Below are 24,664 nucleotides of genomic sequence, written 5' to 3' on the forward strand. Positions count from 1 at the left end.
TCGAGTCGAGTTTTGACCAAGCTACTCATGAGTAGTTTGGCTCGTTTACACCCCTAGTCCTTTCAAACCTTTTTTCTTTTTTTCGTTTTTAAAAAAAAAAAAAACCAAAATCTTCTAAATTTTCTCAAGTATGCATTTATAGGAACAAAAGATTTGAGGGAGTTCAATAATCAAATTTTTTTTTCCAGATCAAACATAGACCACACATGTGTTGGGACCAATAAACACATCCCACAACTCTGGAAAATAGCTGAAACCAACAATTTTATTTCCGTTTTCTTGGATGTGTTAAAAAAAAAAACAAGAAGTAAAATGCAGTAAAGTATCATTCAACTAAAATATACACAAAGATACCATCAATCAAGAAAGATTGCTGTAGGATTTCCAGGGGAGGGTGGGCTAGAATTTAAAACAGAAACATGATTCCCAGCTCTAGCAACAGCCTCGGGATCCGTCGACGCGGAAACATGCAAACGTTGGAGGCCTAACCGCCGCCTGATAAGTTCTGAATTCTCAGTAAGAACCTCAATTTCCCCGAAAGGCAGCCTCAGGTCCAGTGCTTGTACCCCGACATCCTTCACTTCATCTTTCTTGAACCTCAGGAATGGCATACAAACCTTCTGAATTTGCTTAAAGTTGCCTTCTTTAACAAGTTCGGATTTTGTTAGTTCAGAAAAGATCTCCTTTTCTGGCGCGAAGCTGCAGGTTATGGGATCAAATTTCGCCCGGAGTATGTTCAGACATGCCTCTTTCCACCCATCATACTCTTCCTGCACGAAGATCAAGCCCACTCTCGGATTGTTTCGAGTACTGTTTTTCAGCAAAAGTTTCCTCATCGACACAATCGAATCCTGCAAATACTTGTTTGCGCTTTTGAGGGTAAGATTTGGTGGATCAGCTTCAGGCCATCCGGCTTTTACGACGTATCCATCCTTCTTCAAGAGCTCTCTCCACACGTATTCTGCGTAATGTGGGCAAATCGGAGCTATAAGTCGAGTTTGGACGTCCATAAATCGTCTCAACAAATCACGGTGCATTCCCCTGGAGGAGGTGCAAGAAAGTCTATACTCGTCTCTTGCAGCTTGAAGATCGTAGAAGCCGCTTTTCAGAACCTCTCGAAACATGTATTCGCCGTAGTTCTTCGCAGTCATCTTGACTGCTATATTCATCTCATTGAGGAAAACAGAATCTGCATAAGTGGTAGCGGGGCCGCTTCGCAAAGATAACTCATCATCGGCTAGAATCCTCTCCATCCATGAGATTTCTTTAGTAAGGCGCAAAACCGCAGCATTAGCAGTCTCAAAGACAAAGTTGGCATCATCCATCCCGTCCCCTGCATCCGCAAGGGAGAACCTAGTGGCATCAGCTGAAAACTCGGCAATAGCTTCACGAAGGTTGGACATTTTCTCGGAATTCAGCATAATGTGGCCGTTGCATCGGAATCCCTGCGGCCAATGTTGCTTGGGCATGAGAATTGTATGATTATATATACAAAATGTCAGATGATTCAGAATAAGTTCCTTGCCAGATACTCTCAGATCAAATGGATACCAATAATGAAACTCTTGCTTCATCCTATTAAGAAGAGACGACGCTATTTCTGAGGATTTGGGCAGCGGGCCGCCAGCAAATACAAAATCCCACGCCTCATCTGTTAAATGCTCCGCTTTTATTGAAGACTTCACTAAAAAAAAACTTTGAGTTTAGCCACGGCCAAAACCGTAGCTAAATTGATTTACCCACGGTTTTAGCCACGGTTTTTGAAACCGTGGTTAAATCCACCGTTGTTAAATTTAACCACGGTTTTTAAAAAAATCGTGGCTAATTAGCCACGGAATTTAAAAACCGTTGCTAAATTAGCCACGGTTTTTTTAAAAACCGTGGTTAAAATAGCCACGATTTTTTAAAAAACCGTGGCTAAATTAACCACGGTTTTTTTATAAACGTGGTTAAATTAGCCACGGTTTTAAAATAACCGTGGCTAAAATTCACACGGTTATTAAAAAAAACCGTGGTTAATTTAGCCACGGTTTGGTATTAAACCGTGGCTAAGTTAGCCACGAAATTAAAAAAACCGTGGCTAAGTTAGCCACGGAATTTTCCAACATTACAAGATAATATTTACAACATTCTAAAAATTTCATACGCAACCAATCAAATGACATAAACATAAAATTCTAAAGTATACATGATAAATTAAATACGAACAAAAACCATAAACATAAATCTAAAATTAACTAAAAATTCATTTGTAGCTTGTTTGATCTAATTTTTCTGTCAATCAAACACCAGCCATAATTGTTGAAGTGAAGTTAGTTTGTTAACCAAACATAAATTATAACATTGTTCATTCTGGAACTGCCCCGAAAAATAATGCGCATCTTGCTTGTAATAATGTAATGATACCTAAAAAGATATGTCTAATTAACTACAAAAAAAAGAACTCATATTCAAGTTAAATAAAGTTTTTATAAAGACTAGGTATGGGGACCTCAATACTTGAGATGTTTACCCAGGTTTGTAAATCAATGAGATAACTGTTATGACAGTTCAATGATCCACAAGATATAGGCAAAGTACATCATCTCTGATACATTTAAAATAGATGTTGAGTTCCAAATTCAGAACATGGGCATGCCTTGAAACACCCAAAAAAACTCTCAAATACTGAGAAAACAAAACCTCATATACATAACAATTACTATACAAGCAATTACCATATATTTATTTTACAAAGTTCAGTCTAAAGAACTAAAGATATTTTGCTTCATACCGAGAAGAAAATGAAAAACATACCTCATTTTCAATCCATACAAAACCAGAAAAGAAGACTATATTTTTCTTCAATGTTTGCACCTGTAAGAAAGAATTCAGTGATCAAACTCCACATTAATGGAAGAAAATAACTACAAAAACCTGAACATAAGAAAGATGAAACATAAGAAAGATGAAACAAATGACATGATGGCAGAACATAAATATTTGACATAGAAAAAGGAAACCTTCGCTTTTTTCCAAAAAAGAATGGTGTGAAAAAGCTGCAGGTTCTCGTCAGCTTTTCTCTTAGACAACTTGAAAGCCACTAAAAATTCATAATGTAGATAGCAAGATAGAGATCCAATAATATCAATTCATCCAATATTAACACAGATATAAAAATGAACTAGCAAGGTAAAATGCATTGAGATGGCTACCTACCTATAGTGCAGCCTTATTAGTTTGTTTAAAATAATGTTTTCAATTTGCTGCTTGAATGTTACATTTTGGTTGGTTAAATCATTCAGTTAGTTTATGTTAGAGCGAAGAAGAGGTGCATGACTCATCATATAACTACAGATGGCTTTATACAGAACTTTGAGTTTATAAATTTAGTGAAATAAACTTTTTAGTTTTTTGCTCAGCATTTTGATAAAATATTCAATGAAAAACATTTGTCTAAAACATATCCTGGAACAGTTTTTTGATCAAAGTGGTTCCAAACTTTCAACACATTGAGAAACAAGTCAAAATCTTTGTTTTGCAATGACCAATCACCAACAAGCTAGACTTCAGCCAGATCCTCGTTCAAACCGAAACTAATATCACAACACTTATAACGATTTAAAAATTGCGAGTTGAGACCAAATAAAAAAACACGTCCAAACAGTAAATTGAGTTCTATATCTAAAATGGAGACCAATTTTGTAAAATTCCTAAGCTTCCCCCCATCAGACCATCATGAAACCATTACAACGCGAAGGGACACATTGATCAAATCATAATCTCATAAAAAAAAAAACTCAACAAAGTAAGGAGAATCGTGACAAGCAGCAACCGCGATGCCTAAAACAAATAATCTGGTAGTATGTAGATTTTCACTTTAAAACCCAAAGTAACTTTAAAGTTTAAATTCAGGTGGAAAAATAATATCGTACCATTTGGGATGTCCTTGAGTTGTGTACCTTTAAACTGTTAGCATAGAAGTCAATAAAGTCAGTACCGATAATAATTTTGGATCCCCCTCTCTCAAACAAATAAAAAATATTAAGATTCAAGGTGATTCTTTAAAATTTATTTATACAAATTTCTACGCATTCTCCCTAATCTTTGGCAAATCTAATAACACTATCTAAGGGGTAAAATCTTTGATCAATTACTTACCTCAAAATTTCTTGCACATAGCATTTTGCGTAATAAGTTCAATTCAGAGAGATTTGAGTATGACATTGTTACCGTGGAAGTGATCTTAACTAAAAGCAAGTATCTTCCCTCTTGTTTCTCGTCAATAAAAGTTATCAGTGAAACATCTACTACTAATAAATGCGGAAAAACTTTTTTTTTTAAATAATACTATACATATACGCTCATACATATATGTATATAAAAATAACATACTTTTATTAAGTAACCTAAAAAAAATATTAAATAAATAAATCCTTAAAAATGTTTCATGCATCAATTTAAAATAATAAACAATACTGCTGAAAAATCTCATACGCGGAAACAATAGTAAAATAAATCATGTTTCAAAACTCAATGCAATAATCTAAATAACTGCGACGGTCACGGGGTCCACTGTCATGCTCGCTCATACGTCCTCGCCACCGGTAGGAGCTACATAGACATCATCATACTCACCTGCATCATATAAGCGTAGTGAGTCTAGAGGCTCAACATGTCTAATCCTTGATAACGAGGTTTAAAATAATGCATCACATAATCATACTAATACATATAACTTACGTGGACATGCATGCATGATCTTAAAATAAATGCATCATAAAAATTATTCATCATCAGTCGTACATACATCATAACTAATCATACATAACATAATTGAGCATGTCATAATCATAAAAACTGAGTATGGTCATATCCATGAATGTGACTAATAACTGTGCCGACTGATCAGTCTAAAGAACCATCGTACGTGGCGGTGGATAAATCCACCTCTATGCTGGTAGTAAACTACCTCTGTGCCAGTGGTAAAACCACTTCTATGCCGGTAGTAGAACTACCTCTGTGTCAGTGGTAAAACCACTTCTATGCTGTCACATCACTTCAATTTCCATAAAAATATTTTCATGCTCAATTCTTAATCATAAACACATCATAAAATATTTCATGTATGCATGCACTTAAAATATGTCCGTAATATATATTTAATTAATTTTAATAATAAATATACTTATACTTAAAATAAACTTCATGCATAAAAAAATAATTAAATATATATTCCGGACTTAGTTAATCTTCATGGGTTGGTCCAGACTGTTGATCACTCACTCTAAGCCCATTAAACTTAAATAAAATCCAATAATCATATTTTAGCCCAAATAACTTAATTAAACTTAACTTGACCTAAATAAAATATTTAAGCCCAATTACTTAACTTAAGCCCAATAAAACTCTAGACTGGCCCAAAATCCACGGACTGGCCCAAAAATTCTCATGGACTCCCAAGCCCATAAAAATCATTGTGCTAACTTAAATAAATTATTTAAGGCCCAAATAAAATTATTTGGAGGTCCAAATAATTTTATTTCTAATTAATTGGCCCAAAAACCAATTAAAACATTAAACATTTAAAAATTAAAATACTCAAGCCCGGCCCACCTAACCCGGACCCGGACCAACTTAACCCGACCCATGACTACCTGACCCAACCCAGCACTCAACCCTGACCCATAACCCGACCCAGCAACCCCCCCAAACCCCAAACCTAATCACCCCTCTCCTTCTCTTCTCGGCTGGGCGAGCAACAGCCATTCCATGGCTGCTGCCGCCCTGCTCCGGCCGCCCCTGGCCAGAGCACCACCGCCCATGGATAGCCCACATCCATGGGGTTCTAACACAACAAGAATCAGACCAAACCATGGCCCGAGGAGTGAGAACGAAGCTCTTCACCAGACGCCTTCATCCTCCTCGCGCGCAGACTGAGCAGTCGCCAAAATTTTGTTCGTGCGGCTTCCTCCGACAACCAAAGACCGTGAAACCACTTCTCAATTTTAGCCAACATCTAAATCTTTTAAACTCAACAAACCACGCACAAATCCATGGCCTGAGGAATGAGAACGACCCCTCTCTTCCCAAAGCCCTAACCTGCGCGTCTGTGTGCATCAGAAGTGAATAGCTTCGTTTCCAGCCTATGACACCTTAAAACTCTGAACAAACTCGACCCTAAGGCACTCTGGGACCCCTCTGACTTGAGCCCTCAGCCCTGGACCGTACCATGCTTGGCAAAAAACGTGAATCATGACCCAAACAAGCAAGAACATGCATCAATACAAGGCATACATGCATAAACTCTAAATTTCCATGAAAGGTCTGATATAAAACACGTCATGCATGATTAATAGCTTATATGGTGGCCAAATAAAAGTTTTAGACATGCCTTTTAAATTAAATACGAGGACTATTGCGTATTCGGGGCTCCGGGACGACGAACGAATGAAAAACCACCAAAAATCCTTGAAGAATCGGCTATGGAGGTTGAAGAAATTCTTAAAATCTGATGGTGAGGGTAGGAGAGGGTTGAAGGCGGCTAAGGGAGACAACGTAGGGTAGGGAGTGTTTTATTTTGGGTAGATATAGGTCAATAATTGGTATAAATTTATTAGGTAGATAATATAATCATAAAATATAACATTTTAAACTCCTAAAATACTTACCAATCTGATAATAAATTAAAATCCCGAAATACTAATTTATAGTATTTTTAAAAATTAATAAAAGTCATTAAAATGACTTATTTTGGCTAAAAATCAACTCTTAAATAAATATATAAATAAATACTAAAATTTTCTTGACAAAATACATTAAAATAATATTTTAAGCCTCATAAAACTCATAAAATATTTGTGGCTAAAAAATATTGGTATCTCGTCCGTCCACGGTCCCGTCTACGCGATCAACTCAATAAAATTCTTAAAAATCTAAAAATACAATAACTGCGGGTTAAATGATAAAATAAATTTAAATCATGCATATAATTGACATAATAACACATAAATGTCATTTAACCCAAATATAAATTTTTAAATAATTAATTTCCCTAATTATGCATGCGAATTTACGTATTAAATTTCCGGGTGTTACAATCAGCATCATAGGCTGGGGAACTACTCAATATATAATCTTTCTTAAATCCACCTTTCACATTGTATTTTATCTCTTCACTCACCTTGAGATCACAAACTTGTAGATCAATTGCTTTCATGACTCCAGAAGGAAGGATCCAAATACCAGGAATTCAACCCTCGAAAAAAAAACCAACAACAGATAATAATAAAACCTTCAATAAATACTGATTTTTAAGGCTTCCGGGAACACTTGAAAAAATATTTTTACAAAATCTACACAATAATGGTAGTCTCCAGATTTTCAAACATAAAAATGTTTATTTAACAAATTATCGCTAAAAAATCATCATAATAATCCAATAATGACCAATACATTGAGAATTTCCAACAATATCACATTACCTAGTTTGACACTAAATAAACGAGATATAAAAGGGACAAAAATTGAAATCGAGTGACCATTTTCTAACCTCCGGGTAGCATACTCTGGTCAAGAATAGGGGCTGGAACCCAGCCGGATAAGATGCATAGAATTAGTCTGGTCTCGATAATCAAGCTCTAGTCCTGTAATTACCAAGGGAAAAAGGACAAAGAAAAAGATAAACAATGATATCTCATTCAAAACCAAGAGATAAAGTAGATACTAAAATAAAAGCAGAAAAAAAAACAAATGTAATAAACTCGCGTATTATTGGTGTAGGCATAGCTGATGAGAGCAGTGAAGCATAAAAACCCAACGTAAACCATTCGGCGGAACTTCTGAATTCTCGCAATCTCATTCCAGCCTTCATAAAGCCGCCACATATTGAACATTGGTATGGACATTTTTAGGATTGGATTCACTCAGGCAAACAATCGAGCACGTACTCTACTTATCCGTGATTAAATAAATCAGTGAAACAAAATCAACCTAATGTAAATTCACTCGACATGAAAGGATGAGGAACAAAACCAGTGCGTCCCAGAAACCAAACTAAATCAGAAACCATGTACTGGAAACCGATCGACAATCTCTATCCCTGACAGGTAAAATCAGATCACATACAATGATATTGGAGACTAGAAATTCATATATTCAGAGGCTCACAGCTTAGAAATAGCAAGCTTTATAAAATCCTTCCAAAGTATCCTTCAGGATTGATTTTTCTGAATCGAAGCAGCAAACACCACCCAAAGAATTCTCTTGTATGGATCAACCTGCTTGCATATATGCATACATAGAGAATAAGAGGCTTTGAAATATTGCATAAGTTTCTGATCAATGTGGGGATCTAGATGAAGAGGAATCGAAATAGTAACAACAAACTAATAAATTCATACTCTACCAAAAAAACATTGTTCAAGCAGAGGAAGCCACACCAAAAACAACCGTAATCAACATTCAGTGATTCAAAACATAATAGAACCTAAAGCAAAATGGAAACCCACACACACCCACAGGTCAAAACCCAACCAGAAAATAAGAAATCAACTCAATCACACACAAAAACTCAATCTCGTAAAGGTCATTAGACTTGACGGCTCACAATCAGCAAACTACACATACCATAATAATAATACCATATGCGAAGAGTGCTGGACTCAATAATCCAGTTAGCTCCCAGTTTCTTACATGTGTACGACACTTCAAGAAATAATACAGCCCCGGCTTTGTCGTGTCATAGCTGCGTACGCCTGTGATCTCCCGCTCAAGACATGAAATTTCAAAGATTGGATTTAGGGATTTTGGTCGTACCTAGATGCAGGGCGGAGGACATCTTTCCAGCGCTTTTCGGTGGTTCGTGCTCAAGGAATAGGAGAAATCCCCTCCCAAGTAGAATACCTCTCCCAAAGAAACGGAGCCATGGTGGCGACCATAAGCGTCCGAGAAAGAAACGGGCTCAGGTCCAAATTTCTTCGATATGTTAGTATCCATAGGTAGATTAGGTTACATACTACCCAAATCAATGGTTAATTTAAGATTTTTCAGCAACCACGACCTTAATTCAGGGCGGCGGAATGGCGGTTAGGTTGGGAAAATATTGGGGATCGATCCGATTGAGAGAGGAAGAGTATATTTCTTTACCGCAAACAAGGGAAAAATTAGAGAATTGGACCTCCCCAAAAATAGATTTAAGGGAATAGACCTTGTATAACAAATGACTTATTTGTCCTTTACTTAAACATATTAAACTCTAATACAAAATCTCTTAATAACCATTTCTCTCTTAAAAATGTGGGTTCAATTTCAATTCTCCCCAATCCCCAATTTCCATCTTCTATTCGGTCTTCACATCTGGGTTCGGCTCCCCTGCTCTTCGCCCCCCTCTTCCATCTCCATCTCCCGTTGCCACACCACACCAAGCTTTTCTCTTCCTCCCCGCTTCCCCAGCCCCGATTCCGTTCCCTCTTCTCACCCACTCGGCTTTCCTCTTCTTCCGCGCTTCCCCAGCCTCGATTCCCTTCCATCTTTTCCCTTCCTTCTTCCTCTCCACTGCCACACCCCCCACCTCTTCTATTTGGATCACTTGCTACACTATACTCATATTTGAATATGAATTTTTGACACGCAGTCGGTATATATATGCAGAGGATGTGTTACTTGAAAATGTGGAGTTGATTCTTGAAGCTCTTGACTAAAGATTGCTGCTTGTTCGATTGCCGCTGCCGATAAAGGAATAGGTTGCTGCTTATTCTTAAACAAGGTAGATATTTAGCTCAATTCACCGATAGATTAATTTAGGGAGCTTTGTTTTATTCATAATTCAATAGAAATCATATAGTATTGTACATATTTTTTGATGCATTTGGGTATGTAGTTGTTTTGTTCGTAAGTTGTTCTTGGTTCTTCAGCATGTTTGTATGATACACATGTTGCATTTATTGCATTACTGAATAGTACGTATTTTTAGTTGAAAACAAATGAATCTGATTATTTATTCTGCAAAGAAGAGAAATATGTTGCTGGCTTTGCTGGAGGAGAATACTTGTTAAAGAAGAAGCAACATATCATTTGTGGCACAAGCACAAAGAGCTGGTTTCAAATTGTTAAGCAAATATCCTTTGGTTTTGTTCTGTTTTGTGTATGAAGTTGTAGATAGAAGAAAGAATATCATATATGACTACACAAAAAACTTGGGTATGTTAATTTTTGTTATTAAAAATGTTTTTTTCCATATTGCTCTATAAATTTTATGAATTTCAACATAATTGAGTCTTTAATTACTTGACATTAATTGTTGACTTGATTGATTTTGTTTTCTTCAGGTTAATCTTCAATCTCAACTATCAGAGGAGAAATATTTTAGTTGCAAGTTTAGTGTACATTCCAAATATCAAAAAGTAAGTGAAATTATATTAGATTGCTTAAACGAGGAGGACATGAACTTCATGGTTGAAAAAACACAATTTGGCAATCTGATCAAGTATGCTGCAAATTATAATTTATCTAGTCAGATTTTGTGGTTTATGGTGATGAGACAAACATATGTAACTGATGACGATGAAATGTGGTTTGTTGTGAATGATAGACCAATAAGATTTTCTGGAATGGAGTTTGCATTGATTACAGGGTTGGATTGTTCTGATAATTTTCTCGAAGAAGTACCAAAGATATCTGATTTTTGTGATAGATATTTTCAAGGCATAGATAAAGTTTCTGTGAATGAAGTTGAGATGAAGTTGAAAGAGTTGAAAAGTGTGGATGAGTTGTTGAGTATAGAGAGAGTTAAGATGTCTTGTTTGTACTTCGTATGTGGTGTATTGTGGCCTATTGCACCAGTTAAGAATCCTCTAGTTGATGAAAAAATTTTCAGCTTGATTGATGATTTTGATGCTTTTAATAAGCATCCTTGGGGTACAATAGCTTTCAAAGGAGCTGTTTGTGATTTGAAGTGTGATTTGAAGAAAAAAGAAGTTAGTTTGAGGGAAAAAGTAGTAAACGGTAAGCATTTGAACAGTGGAACCCATGATATGGTTGGATTCATTTATCCCCTACAGGTAAGTAAATATTTTTGTACTTTTCCATATCTTTTGAACATGATTGATTATATGTGTTTTTATATTTTTTGAATTGAATTTGAATTTAGATTCTTGCATACGAATGCGTTTCTGGAATTGGAGAGCGTTTTGCGAAACAAAAAGAAGGAGACAATACATCTCTTCCACGCATGTGCCAATGGATTTCAAATAAATGGCCAAAAAAAGGATCTCCTAGATATATTGACATTTTAAATGCATCAAAGAGTGGTGAAAAGGTTAGTGTATTTAGAATATGATTGATTTTTATTAAAACAACTTCTATTTATTTATTAACTAATTTAAAATATGTTAAATTTACAGATTATTAGAAGTATTTTGTTACCAACAGATCAAGAATCTACCAGTCCTTACATTAGAAATATTTTCATTGAAGATTCCACAGATTCTGATTTGTCATTTATCAATTCGTTATTGTTGGAGGGAAAATCCGTTTATTGCATTAGGAATCCCGCTCTTTGTGAATCTAAAGAGACTCTCCAATCCAAAGAAAAAGACAAAAAAAGTAAGTTTTGTCCCAAAATTAAGTCAACAAGGTCTTATAAAATTTATCCAGCCAAGAAAGCACCAGAAAAACAATCTCATGAAGCTGAACGAGATGATGCCCTTGGTGAATCAAATATTATAAGACAAGTTACAGCTTTGCAAGAGCACATAGATAAAAATTTTGTGGAGTTGAAAAATATGATTTCTAATTTGGATAGAAAGCTTGAACGTGTAATACAAGTTGTGGACATTTCAAGTTTATCCAAAAGGCATTCGAATGAACCAACCACTGTATCTGCACGATCTAAAAGAAAGAAGACCCACGAATGTAAGTTTTGTGTATTTTAAAATATTGGAGATAATAACGTATTTGTTTTTATTAATATGATTAATTGAATTGTAGATGAGCCGGTGACGCCTTTTTTCAATCAAAGAGTGGTTCTTGGGCAAGAGGCAACCGTTGAACCGTTAACATCTCCTTTGACATCTCTCGGTATATTTCTTTTACGTTCAAATTGTAGTTTGTTTTATAAAAAAATTATTAATTATAATTATTTAATTTTTTAAATCATAGATTACATAGTCAAAGAAACAAATTTTGTCGATCGAGACTTGAATGGAGGAGTTAGTCGTGAGCAATTGTTGGTCATTGATGAAGTGACCAATGAACTAGATGTTTTGTTTGATCCACTTCGTATGTTTTATTTTAAAATTTCAATTTAAAATTTTTTTTAGTTTTATTTAACCTGATTAATTCGTTTCATCATAGACGAGCCACCTTCCAACGAGCGACAGAGACTTGGAAAACATATTATTTTTTACACGCGTTCCAAGAAAAAAAATGGTAATGTGTGCCAATATTAATGAAATTATATATTTGAAAAATTCGTTTTTTTGTGTTTGATACATTACTTTCTTTTAGTTGTAGTTGAGTCTCAAAAGAATCTTATCTCTAGTTGTGGTGTGAATGAACAATATGTTGCTACTACGGAGATTTCATTCAAACATGATGATGCAAATGTCATCACAGTTGAAGATGATGCAGCTATGAATGATCAAGCATTACCAAAGGAGATCACACCATCCATTGCAGTTAAAAAGTGTATGCATTATATTTTGTTATAATTTGTTTGAAATATAAGTTTGAAAGGTATGCATCACTATCTAAAACCCTTGATTTCCATATGTAGATGCTCGAAGGAGTAAAAAGTCTCAATTTTGTCGCTCTCCATATGTACAACTGCCTGAGACACCTGCTTTGACTGCACTTGGATATACCGGTCCTTACAACGGTTCATTTGAACCAGTGCAGTGTGTTTTCATCAAGAAAGTATTGTCCACTGTCACCAAAGAAGTAAATAGATTACATGATGGATTTAAAGCATGTACATATGGATCATATGGCAAGTCATGGTTTACGGACCTTCTTAATCCGAGGCACTGGCTTGATGAAAGCGTGAGTAGGATATTTTTTTATAGTCGTGTTCTAATAATATTAATTTTTATATATATAATATGATTCCATAACATGCAGCACGTATACGAGTGCATCTATGGATTATCTGTCTTGCAAAAGACATACCCACATTTGGTGAAACAGGATGTTGCCATCATGAGTCCGTATTTCTCTCAAGATATATGTTTTGCATATCGGAATGCTCGTGATGATTTCAGCAATAGCTATTGGAAGAAGTTATTTGGCTACGTTGATGGATATTGTCGTCGATGGACTTCAGTACCATGGGCAAATGCATCTTCAGTATTGATTCCTTTGAATTTGCCTATACATTGGGTAGCAGTTGTAGTGAATGTGAAGGATGGAATAATCACTATATTTGATTGCAACCACGGCTGCTACACCGATGCTGAAATGATTGCTTATATTGATCCAGTAGAATATGTGGTTCAACATCTTCTACATTATTCCAAAGTCAAGATTCCTGATATGTGGACAGTTGCACGCCCCAAAGATTTCCCGCAAAATATGAGTAGGTAAGTATGTTCTTGAATTTTCTGGAATTTTTATTACAAACCATAATTTATCATTTCATTTGATCTCAACATATTTTGTGGGAGTCTAAAATAATTCATTATTACAGTTCTGATTGCGGTGCATGGATGCTGAAGACTTTTGAGGTGGAGTTGTCTCAGCAGTCTCCATACGGATTGAATGATAATATTGTGAATTCATATAGAAAATATTTAGGAACATCTGTATGGTATGGTGAATGGATTTTATAGATTTGCAGTGATGTTATATATTGGGAATAATTTTGTCTATTTATCTGTGTAGTTGAAAGATGTTAATGATGTGATGGTTTGTGAACTAATGTTGATGTGATGGTATTCAGAATGATTTATTTTGTGGAAATTGACTGATTGAATACACAATAAATATAAGCATAAGTCATTTCCTTCTGAACGACCCTTATCATTCAACCAATTGATTTAACACATTCAACCAACTGTTATATTTGAATTAACCGACTAATTTTAAATCTAACCAAATGCTACATTTGCATTTACCGACTGATTAAACACATTGAACCAACTGATATACTTTTATAAACTGACTTATTTAACACAATGTACCAATTTAAATTTTTTATTCCGCCAGTAATATAAGCATTGAACCGACTGATTTAAAACATTCAACCAACTGATTAAAAACATTCAACCGACTTCTTATATTTGAATTAAACAACTATATTTGAAATTTTAAAAAAAAGTTTATCTGTTTTCTTAATATTTTCTCTTATTTCGTTTAATTTTATTTTTAATTTTTTTTTGTGTGGTTTTCAATATTTTGCAGGTGCATACTATGTTTTAATGCACTGCGCGCGCGAGAGAGATTTTTTCAATTTCTCTGTTCTATTCCACTGCGCGCGCGCGAGGACCCACCCTCGCACGCGCGCAATCATGCGCTCTAGAGAGATTGAAAGGAACCCGCGCGCGCGCGAGGAACCATCTTCGCACGCGCGCAAGGTTATGCTCCAGAGAAAACTAAGGGAACCCGCGCGCGCGCGAGCACGAGATTCTTCCTCGCACGCGCGCAGAACAAACATTCAGAAGCCCATATAAAATATTACGCGCGTGCGAGGCTCCTACTCGCGCGCGCGCGAGTAATCGCTCATTTCTCTGTTATCTTACACTGCGCGCGCGCGAGGATCCATCCTCGCGCGCACAAGGTTATGCTCCAGAGAAAACTAAGGGAACCGCGCGCGGGTTCCCATCCTCGCACGCGCGCTGAACAAAGATTCAGAAAAAATTATAAAGTCTCGCGCGCGCGCGAGGCTCCTCCTCGCGCGCGCGCGATAGACGCTTACAGAGAATAAGCGAAATTAGCTTTTTCTCTCCCATTCTTTTCCAATCTTCTTTTCCTCTCCTTCTTCACCATGAACCCTAAATCCCCAAATCTTTTCCCCCCATTTCTCCATTAATTCTTGACATTTTTGCTCTTCAATTGCAGATTTGTGGAGTATATCATTGACCTTCAAATTTGGGTCCGTCAATTTCTGAAGAAATCATCAATTTTTGAACTCCTCACCGTATCGCCACCGCTCACCACCGTACATCACTGCCGAACGCCGCATCTATTCTGGCCGACCACCATAATGCCAGCCAAGCGCTTCCGTTCGTCCGGCCCTATCGTCGCTAGCTCCTCTTCGTCCGCAGATTTTTCCAACAAATTCGTCTCTCGGGAAGCCCAAGACAGGTATGAACATGCTCGACTCCATCGCAATCCTATTGCCGAGCGTGGCTTATCGTTAGACTGTAATGAATCGGTTGCTTTGGGGATTATTAAGAGGAAATGGACCGTGTTCTGCCGCGTGCCCGAACCCGCTATTATTCCGGTGGTTCGGGAATTTTATGCTAATGCCCTTTCTCGAGAGGATTCAAAAGCTTTTGTCCGAGGCAAACTTGTCTCGTTTGATGCCGATACATTGAATACATTTTATGATACTCCTGCTGTGGATGATAGTGAGTTTAGGAGTTTTAAGGCTAATCCGAACTATTCTTTGATGTTGAGTGATTTATGTTATGCTGGAGTCTGTTGGCACGATCAACTCCAATTCACTCATTTTTCGGAGAGATTTCTGAAGCTTGAGCCGGCGTTGTGGTATGCTTTTATTGCCCGACGACTTCTACCCGTGCTCCACACTGTTGACGTGCAAGCCGATAGGGCTATTCTTGTTTATGCTCTCACGAGGAGGTGGCCGGTTGATGTGGGCAATCTTGTCCACGATTCCATTCTTTATTCAATGCGGACTCCGACGGTGGGCCTCTACTTCCCTCAAACCATCACAGCCTTGTGTCGCCAGGCGGGCGTTTAGATTAGTCCCGATGAGGAGTGGCTCCCGCCTTTCAAGACCGTCGATGAGAAGCTTGCTGCTTCAAAGCAAGCTAAGCGCAATCTGGAGTTCTTTAGCGGTCAACAGCATGTCGGGAGCTCTTCTAGCAGTAGACCACCGCATCAGCCCTCTCCTCTTCGCCGCACTGCTCAGGAAATGGCCGTCGAGTGCTCCGCTTTCGACCACTATGCCATGGATTACTTTCAGGCGACTTCCACTCATCTCCATAATGTGGAAGACATGATGAGGAGCATGGAGACACAGTTGGGGCTTGACACTTCGGGCTTTCGAGCGGCTCCGCATTATCCACCTCCATTTCCATTCCAGTCTACAGTCCCACCACAGTATGCTCCGGTTGCACCGCAGGATCCTTCCATTCCCGACGACGATGATGTTTAGTCTCCGCAGGATCCTTCCATTCCATTCCAATCTTCAGATTTTCTTCTACTTTTGTTTTTTTATTTTATTATTGTAAACTTAGATTATTGAATTATGTTTATTAGTGAGTAGTAGTTTGGCTTCAATCAAGGCCACATAATTACGCATCAACCGCCCGATATGTATAATAACCGACTGATTTAACACATCCAACCTACCGATATATTTGTATTAACCGACTGATTTCACACGTCCAACCAACGGACATATTTGTGTTAACCGAATGAATAAACTAATGAACTATTAGATATATCTCATTGAATCAATTGAAGTGATTAATACTAATTGACATGTAGGATTCAGCCAATTGAAGTGTGATTTTACATCATATTATCATATGTAAATCGTGTAACATACTACTATATTATATAGTTATGATATCAAGACATTGAACCAACTGAAATATGATTAACACATTGAACCAACTAAAATACTTTAAATCTAATTCTTTAATTTAGACTGATTAGTACTAAAGGTTTGTGATGGTGAATGTAATTATGCATCAACCGCCCGATATGTATAATAACCGACTGATTTAACACATCCAACCTACCGATATATTTGTATTAACCGACTGATTTCACACGTCCAACCAACGGACATATTTGTGTTAACCGACTGAATAAACTAATGAACTATTAGATATATCTCATTGAATCAATTGAAGTGATTAATACTAATTGACATGTAGGATTCAGCCAATTGAAGTGTGATTGTACATCATATTATCATATGTAAATCGTGTAACATACTACTATATTATATAGTTATGATATCAAGACATTGAACCAACTGAAATATGATTAACACATTGAACCAACTAAAATACTTTAAATCTAATTCTTTAATTTAGATTGATTAGTACTAAAGGTTTGTGATGGTGAATGTAATTATGCATCAACCGCCCGATATGTATAATAACCGACTGATTTAACACATCCAACCTACCGATATATTTATATTAACCGACTGATTTCACACGTCCAACCAACGGACATATTTGTGTTAACCGACTGAATAAACTAATGAACTATTAGATATATCTTATTGAATCAACTGAAGTGATTAATACTAATTGGCATGTAGGATTCAGCCAATTGAAGTGTGATTGTACATCATATTATCATATGTAAATCGTGTAACATACTACTATATTATATAGTTATGATATCAAGACATTGAACCAACTGAAATATGAAATATTTGTATTAACCGACTGATTTAACACATCCAACCAACTGATATATTTGTATTAACTGACTGAATAAACAAATGAACTATTTGATATATTTCAGGAACTGACTGATTTCACACATTCAACCAACTGATATATTTGCATTAACCGAGTGATTGTAAGAAACATTAGATCATTTATCAATACAAAGTTTGATAACATGTTTACAAAATACAACCTAATCGAAAAAAACTAATCAACATCCAAATACAACATTTTAAACAAGAAACTAAGAAAATTGTTTACATATCAGTCTGTCTACGTGGGCATTTTTTTCGATAATGGCCTGATTCATGACACACACCACATTTTTTACTCCTCTTCCGACCAAACTCTCCAATAGAGGGTATTCTTTCTTTTTGTGCTCTGCCACGTTTCCTCTTGACGTCCGGGGGAAGTACATCGTATCGAAGATTATCTGGAATGCTCCATTCACTCGCAATAGGCACCGGATATATAGTACCGGCATAAGCGAGAGCCCACATTTGAGAAGAGTAGTAGGGCGAGCAAAATTCATACAAATCTAATTTTGCGCCGTAAATTGCTGCAATTGCATGAGCACATGGAAGTTTATCAACTTGAAACACTCGACAACTACATGATTTGTCACATAAGTTAACAACTTCATTCTTCCCATCACCAAATACTTGATACTCAAATGCATTCAGCTGAGATGCTTTTAAACGTTGGGACAATGTAAAATTAGCTCTCAAGATAGCCTCTGTCGAAGGAGTAAATGTCGTCATAGCTGAACCTGTTAATTACACACACTTAACCAACTTAAATATTTTATTTTCCGATTGAAATATAAACATAAACCTACTGAATAAACATACTTAACAAACTGTAATAATTTAATTAATCGACTTAACCTGCTGCATTTCGATGCTTGTTGAACCACTTTGAAGTTAATTTGTGAATTGCATCCAACAACGCTACAACAGGTAACTCTCTTTCTTTTTTAAGTATTGCATTTATTGACTCCACTCCATTTGTCGTCATTATATTGTATCTAGCACCGGGAGAATGAGCTCTAGACCATTTGTCAGGAGATGAATGCATTTCAAGATATGATGCAATGTTAGGATACCTTTCTCTCAAACATCTGTACAACTCTTCAAATTCAGATAGTTTGTATGCATATGCTGTTCTCATAAACAAATCAATCCCATCTTTTCCGCCAGACATTCTCTTAAGATTTTGTGAAATATGCCACGAGCAATGTACATGTGATGCATGCTCATATACAGTACGGACATCATTAATAATAGATATATGTCTGTCAGAAATGATTACCAAGTCAGGATCATCATGAATAAACTCCATCAATTTCTGCAAAAACCAAACCCACGAATCATCATTCTCAGAATCAACAATGGCCCATGCTATAGGATACTGATGAAAGTCACCATCTTGTGCAGTAGCAACAAGTAAACAACCTCTATATTTGCACTTCAAAAATGTTCCATCAACAGATATAACTTTTCTCATTCGACGAAATCCATCAATGCATGCCCCATATGCTAGAAACATATATTTAAATCTACCCGTCGAATCTGTCACCAAATCAGTTATTGAGTCTTTGTTCACTTGCTTCACCATATGCAAATACGATGACAAAATTCTATAACTCTCTTCAGGACTTCCAAGTAACTTATCCAAAGCAACTTGTCTTCCCCTCCATTCTTTGAAATAACTAATTTCAACACCTTTATTTTGCATCATCGTCATAATGGCTTTTGGTTCAGGCAAGTTGAGTTGTCCTTTAAAATTTTCAACCAAAATATTTGCTACAAAGTCTGAAGTTGCTTGCCGATGCATTTTCCTCCGATGTGAAAGGTCACAAGTATGGACGTTGCGATAAACACGTATCGAGAATCGTGATGATTTCTTTATTTGTGATGCACGTATTTTCCAACTACAGCTCGGTGTCACACATCTAACATCATAAACTTTTTTGTTGGATTTTCGAACATCTATTTCAAAGGAGGCATTTAAACAAGTCTTGAACAACTCGGTTTGAAATTCATCCTTGCTCTCAAACTCCTGACCGACAAAAAAGTTAGACAAATCATTAAATGAATAAGTCGCATTCCCTTCAACATCTCGTATTTGTGTATTCTGTGTTGTACACAATATACGATCATCAACATGATACTCTTCATGATAAGAAGATTCAACTCGTGTATTTCTTGGAGTATACAATGTAAGGTCATCAACACGATTCTCTTCACTCATAACAACCTCAACTATTTCGGTCACCGCATTATCAATCTCTCTTGTGTCATCTATCAAAACTTCATGTTCATTCATTCCATCGTCTAACTCATTTTCAAAAAATACCCCGTCAAAATATTCATCATATGTTCTCTTATCACCACCATATATTTCAATATCATAATTGGCAACCCTCTCATCATTAAGATCTTTACAAACTTCAACATCTCTAGCATTATCATTTGTTTCATCAATGGTTCTGAGGCCACTTGTTTCTATCAATTCAACATGAAGCAAAGGTCTAACCTTTGAAACGCCAAAAGACAGATATGTTGCCAATGCACGGGAGTTTTTATATATATTGGTCTCGGATTGCATGCCTCAAATTTTGGCAAGTAACTTAGCTTCAACACCCTATCATGCCTATCCAATTGAACTGTCTCAAAAATTGCATCTTCAACATCTTCAATACTCACATTACTCTCATCAATAGATATAGCATGCCATCCCGAATTACTTCCATCACACCATGAATATTTATGTTCACCGTCAGCCTTCCACTCGCCATCAAAATTAATTAAGATTTGAATCATATCTCGGTTCACAAGATCTATAACAAAAAAAAAAAAAAGAATAATAAGTAACCTATGAAAATTAATCAACTCATCGTAACCTGCTGTAATATAAATTTTAAACTACTGAAAGATAACCAACCGATTTAATGCTTGCAACCGACTGAAATATATAACTCAACCAACTGAAAATTATGTTTTAAACTAATGAAAATATAACCAACCGATTTAATTCGAAAATGTAACAAACCGATCGAATGCTATTAACAGACTGCACTATATGGTTTAACATACTGAAACGTTACCAACTGATTTAATTCTGTCAACTGACTGAAATATATAACGTAACCGACTGAAATAAATGATTCAACAAACAATGACATATCAAATAACATGACAAATGGATAACCCACAAACATTAAAACATAAATGAGCAAACAACATACCTTATATATATATCTTTAGTGATAAAATTATTTTTGTGTCAATGAGAATGCCATTTAACTTTGGTTTTTCATCAAGATTTCTTTGGATGGAATAAATGAAGAGGTCACACAACAAATTAAATGAAGATTGAGAGAAGTTGGAAAGAAGAAGGAAGCAGAAATGGAATCGATGAACTCAAGAAGGAAGCAGAAATGGAACGAGAGAAGGGAATCTGTTTTTTTTTGTGGGGTTTTGTTCTTTCTCAACCAATTTTGTTGGGCCCCCAAACCCTTATTAACAATAACCCTTATTAACAATTAATTAGTATTTATCTTAAATATTAAATTAAAACAGGTCCATTGACCAAAATAAAAATATGACAAGCCTACAAACTTAAATGAATTTTGTTGTGGGGCCATTTTTGCAAATGACCCGCAAACAAGCGTGTATGTTTTTATTTTTATAATAATAATATAATAATAATAATAATAAATAATAATAATTTTTAAAAACAAAATAAAAAAACACTTTTTAAAAGGAAGGAGAGATTCGACCGAGACTGAGAAAACAAATGAGGATAATGTATGTAGCTTCTTGAATAAAATAAGTAAGGAAAAATAATGTGTATTAGGCTATTTGACTACACTTTCAGTTTATCGAAAACAAAATTTTAAATCAAAAATTTTTATGAGAATTTGCTTATTCAGCTCACATTAATAATGTATTTTTAAAAAATAACCTTTTTTAAAAAATAATTAAAATAAAATTATTTTATTATGCTTTATTTTATTTTCTTGGAGAATAATTAATTGATCATTGTGATAATATCGATAATAATATCATATTAACATGAATAATACTAAATTAAAATATTAATATTGATTAGAATCAATTAAAATAATTATTCTAACGATAAACATGAAAATTATATTAACTAGTAATAATGAATAATAATAAATTAAAATATTAGTAATAATGATAATTTATTAAAATAATTATATTAATGATAAGCATAAAAATTATATTAATAATTATAATAATCGTAATAAATATAATACAAAATGATAAGATGATATGGATAATATTCATAAACGAATAATAAAATTAAATACCTAATTCGAAGAATATATAACCGAGAATAATATAAAATCTTCCTATATATAAATAATCTTCCCCTTAGACACCATCTATTCATTTGTCAAAATTATGTGATATAAATATTACATTTTTATTTTTATTTGTTTTTTTAACATTTCAATATTTTCATATTTTTCTCAACTAAACATTATAGATAAAATAAATTGATAAATAAATTTTTACTTTATTTTTATATTGTTAAAACTGTTGTTAAATTAACCACGAGTTTAAAAAACCGTGGTTAAATTAACCACGGTTTTTAAAAACCGTTGCTACTTAACCACGGTTTATTAAAACCGTGGCTATTTTTAGCCACGTTTTAAATAAAACCGTGGTTATTCAACCATGGTAAAAAAAACCGTGGGTACTTAGCCACGGTTTTTGAAAACCGTGGTTAATTTAAACACGGTTTTCAAAACAGTGGTTAAATTAACCACGGTTTTTTAAAACCGTTGCTATTTAACCACGGTTTATTAAAACCGTGGTTAGTTTTAGCAACGGTTTAAATAAAACCGTGGTTATTCAACCACGGTAAAAAACCGTGGCTAAATTTAGCCATGGTTAAAATAAACCGTGGGTACTTAGCCACGGTTTTTTTATAACCGTGGTTAAGTTTGCCACGGTTTTTAAAAAACCGTGGCTATGTTTACCCACGGTTTAAAAAACCGTGGTTAAGTAGCAACGGTTTTTTAAAACCGTGGTTAAATTAACCACGGTTTTCAAAAACCGTTGCTAATCAACCACAGTTTGAGAAAACTGTGGCTATGTAACCACGGTTTTGATAAAATCGTTTCTATTTAACCACGGTTTTGATAAAACCGTGGTTAAATTAGCCACGGTTTTAAAAAAAGCCGTGGCTAAATAGCCAATTTTTTTGTAGTGCTTGTCGGATCCAAACAAATTCCCTCCATGCAAAACATGTGATACAGTGTAGTATGCCATGTAAAGAGTAGAATCAGACAAAGACTCCACCAAGAATTCTTCATCTCATGGGATACGAGTCCCTAGCCCGAATTTTCGAGAACATGCCCATTGAGTCAACCAGCTCAACGAGTGCTCAAAGCTGTGCCGCGCTTCTTCTGAGTACAAGTTCATGCCAGCCAAACACTCCTCGGAGGCCTTCTTCCATTCTTCCTCGCCATAAGTGATGTACCACTGATCAGTTAAGGCCACGACACACTCATCCCCTGATCTCGACACAACTACTTTTTCAGGCTCGCTATAGATCACTGCTAGCCCATGGTCTAGAAGCTTGTCCCTTATCAAACTTCTAGCATCCCGAACTTTCATTCCAGTAAATTCGCCAACAAGCATGGTTCCTTCATAGAACCCTTCCTTGTATGCTATTTGCTTGGCATCTTCAAGCTTCTCTCTTTCATTCTGGCACTTGATCTTCTTCTCAAGGCATATTCTCTCTGCGGACTTGTTTCCAAATTCAGGGTGAAGGATGATGGGTGTTGTAACGCCCCATTTTTATCTTAAATTAATTTATTGGAGTTAATCGGAGATTGCAGAGTTCAAGAGCCGACTTGATTTTGATCAGGGTCCTCTTTGCAAAATTTGGATTTTTCAGGGACTAAAACGCAATTATCGGTTTTTATACATATTTATAAGGCTTTTGGACCCATTCTCTTCTCCATCACCCCCATTGCATCGCCTCCCTCCATTGAAGACAATTCTTTGAGCCTCCAAGCTTTCTGAATTCAGTCCGAACTCGATTCGGCAGTTGGAATTTATTTCTGAAGGCAGATTATCGATCACTGCAGCGAGAGCTCCGTTATATCGTAAGTTTTTCTACGATCAGATACATTCTAGTTTTTGGATGTTGTTAGAATCGTTTGAGATTCGAGTATGTTGTTATCGACGGAGTTCTGATCGTTTATTATCTGTCGGTTTTGAAATAGAGCATCGTTTGGATTTGTTATGATTTTTGAAAAGCCATTTTCGAAAATGTGGGTTTTGAGATTTGTTGGACTTGCCTTGTTATGGTAGTTTTAGCTTTGATTCGTATTGATATCGGTATTGAACTGCTGTCTGCGTTTTCGGTTTGTTTAGTTTATAGTCGTTATGCCGTCGGTTTGAGTTTTGAGATTTCGAACCATTTGAGTTGTTGTACTTTGGGCTTTGAGTTGTTCGATGTTGTTGATCATCTTTTGTATCTGAACAGTTTCGTTTAGAGTTGTCAAGCCCGGATTTAGCAGCATTGGTCGTTGAGATTTGGACGAAGAACGGTAAAGAGATTTACCTTGAACCGCAGTTGTTGTTTAGATTGTTTAGTGTTTGATACAATCTTTTGGTTGTAGCTTATCCATAGTTGGAACTACTGCATTGAAAGGTAAAAACAGTCATCGTTAGCGGGATAGCATACTCGGGACAGTTGGTTCTCGAGTTTCCCTTTCAAATCACATACTTGCATCAATACTTGTTCTAGCATGTGGAACTCGTATTTTGTCAATTGATTGATTTGTTATTATGTGGCTTATGTTTATATTTTGTTATGCATTCATCTTGAGCCAACTTTGATTTCAGCGGGCAGAACCGCCCTTTTTGTTTAGACGTTTGGGAACTATGATTGAGTGGCCTAGGTCGTAGACATCTCGCCTGGTGCTAGCATACTCATTATAGTTGCTCAAAGTCTAGGGGAGTGGGATATGTGGCACCACCTCGATTGGGAGAGTCGGTGAGTCGTTACGTGATCTCATCCTTGGGATCCCAAAAGCACAG

General features: G+C 35.8%; 1 pseudogene; it reads right to left on the reverse strand.

Annotated features, from left to right (window-relative positions):
* Positions 1-356: 356 nt before the first annotated feature.
* Positions 357-23,367, reverse strand: LOC140861804 (leucine--tRNA ligase, cytoplasmic-like; annotated as a pseudogene).
* Between the last annotated feature and the right edge of the window lie 1,297 nt (positions 23,368-24,664).

Source organism: Henckelia pumila, chromosome 4 (genome assembly GCF_033568475.1).
Source record: "Henckelia pumila isolate YLH828 chromosome 4, ASM3356847v2, whole genome shotgun sequence".
Classification (NCBI taxonomy): Eukaryota; Viridiplantae; Streptophyta; class Magnoliopsida; order Lamiales; family Gesneriaceae; genus Henckelia; species Henckelia pumila.